The sequence below is a fragment of the Coenobita brevimanus genome, chromosome 50, assembly GCF_032717465.1.
Source record: "Coenobita brevimanus isolate Jiangsu-jjx chromosome 50, ASM3271746v2, whole genome shotgun sequence".
Classification (NCBI taxonomy): domain Eukaryota; kingdom Metazoa; phylum Arthropoda; class Malacostraca; order Decapoda; family Coenobitidae; genus Coenobita; species Coenobita brevimanus.
In genome coordinates this window covers 50,503,872-50,506,073 of record NC_137003.1, presented here as the reverse complement: position 1 = coordinate 50,506,073, position 2,202 = coordinate 50,503,872, and positions in this window count along the sequence as shown.

Here is a 2,202-nt window from a genome sequence, read left to right as displayed (position 1 = left end):
ACTACTGTCGCCCGCATCAAATGTCCGCCAAGTGCTGAATTTCAGACCCTAGATTTGGGGCACAGTCATGGCACATCCCAGCAGAGTGATGTCTTGTGTACTGTATTCTGTTGTCGCCAGACGATGGTAATCGGCTTAAAAGAAACTTCTCACGGTGAAAAGATAAATATTTAACCTGGAAGGAACTTTCATCCGTAATGGATTATAAAATCTTGGCCCGGAGGAGGTTGATGGTTGGGTGGCTTCTCCCCCGCCAGCCAGTCACGCCTTAGAGACGCAGCAGTTAGGAAGTGATGGATGGGTTACCTCTCGGTCTGCGGGGAGTTTAGATAACCTGATTAATCGTCCGTAGCATGCTGGAAAAAATTACAAAGTCCTGTATTCTCAGCCATAGCATTAATTGGCAAAGTATTTATCCCTTTCGTGGCAGGAACATCCCAAGTATTCTGTGTCAGCTAACACTAGACAATTTTACTCAGATGGAAGGGTCATAGGAGCCGTAGAGTTAATAATGACACTTATCTACCTCATGATCGTAACAACTCTAGTGTTCAATTCCATTTCATTCCAGTCGACTTGGCTCAGTTCAGAGAGTCATAGGTGTTTGATAGTAAGCGTTATTGGTGTCTTAGGATGGCATAAGCCCGTGCTGTGAGCTTCGGGGGCTCATTGGCATCTCCTTCTCCTCTTTCTGTCTGCATATAGCAGGGCAGCCCTTTCGGTAAGATGGATTTTTTTTTTTTTTTAAGATTTGGTAATCTTTCAACCTCCAGACAATTGTATGTAGCCTATGAGAAAAGTTTTAGTAAATGGTTTATTGAAAATTCTTTTTGAACTCCTCAGTTCGAAATAATCTTACTTTAGCAGAATAAAATAGTCTTGTGGTAGGAGGAATAGCATAAAAAGGACATCCATACTGAAGACTGAATAATCGCTTTTGTTATGTGCAAGACGGATCGAAATCACCCTCTTACGTACTACGGCCTTTCTTTGTTCTTGCTACTTCCAGATGATTTTATTCAGTTTAGGAGAGACCTTCTTGCTGAAAAAGCTGCACACAATCTCCGTGAACCCCTTCACTGCGGTGACGCATCATATGTATTCTTGCTACAACCAGAGCATTTTATTCAGCTTAGGAGACATGCTGGCACTGGAAGGGCTAAAAAATGTCATTAACGTACATAGGAATGTTAAGACGTCTTTCCTCTTTTTATCAAGCTACGACCAGGCGATTTTCTGCAATTTTGGAAAGAGCTCTAGCAGTGACGGGGATAATTCAGGCTATATCTAACCCCTCCAGTACGAGGTATCTCTTCTCAGCTGCATAAAATCGCTGGAGATAAGAAAGTTAGAATTGACAAAAAGTCGCCATACTGAAGTGGTTAATCTTCGGCGGCCGACTTGTCTAATTTACGGTGGTTAACTCCTGACGATTTCACTCGCCTCTGGGCCAATTTAAGGTGTGACATGCAGAATATGTCGCTAACGGACAGGTGCCAGGGAGACTCGCCAACACTCCAGCGTACAGTTGTGCACATAAACATTGATTCACTTCATGGCGATAATTAATGATAGAGAACAATGACTTTCGAAACCCAGTGATGTGATTTCTGGAGCCCCACCAAGCAACCAGATTAATATACAACAGTTTCACTATTCGACTAAGAAATGGAACGGCATTATTATTATTATTATTATTGTTATTATTATTACTATTATTATTACCTTGCTGGAAGTGCACGTGCTACTCTGACAGAGGTACAGTGTCAGTCAGTAATTCTTTTTATACCTTCACGAAACCCCGTTCATCAAAACCGAACGTCTTCTGCCTGAGGACCTCATTTAGATTTTATTCAGGGAGAGCAAGAAGAAAGTAGATAAAAGCGTCATCGTACAGAAGGCGTTAAGATGTAAAGTGCAGAATAACTCGCTAGTGAAGGCGTGCTAGGGAGCCTTCTAAACCCTCAAAAATACGTCACAAGGAGCACGTCTAGCCCGACAAGAGTTGAGTTTTTTGTAGTCGAACCCGAGGTGCACGTGCTTTCTGTACAGCTGCAGTCAGAAATTCATTTACACCGTCTCGAAACTGCGTCCGTCAAAACTTAACCCCTACTGCCAGGAAACGATCAGTTTATTTTTTCTGTCTACCACTAGGCGACATTGTTCATCGTAGGAAAGCACCCCAGTAGCGAAACAGCCACT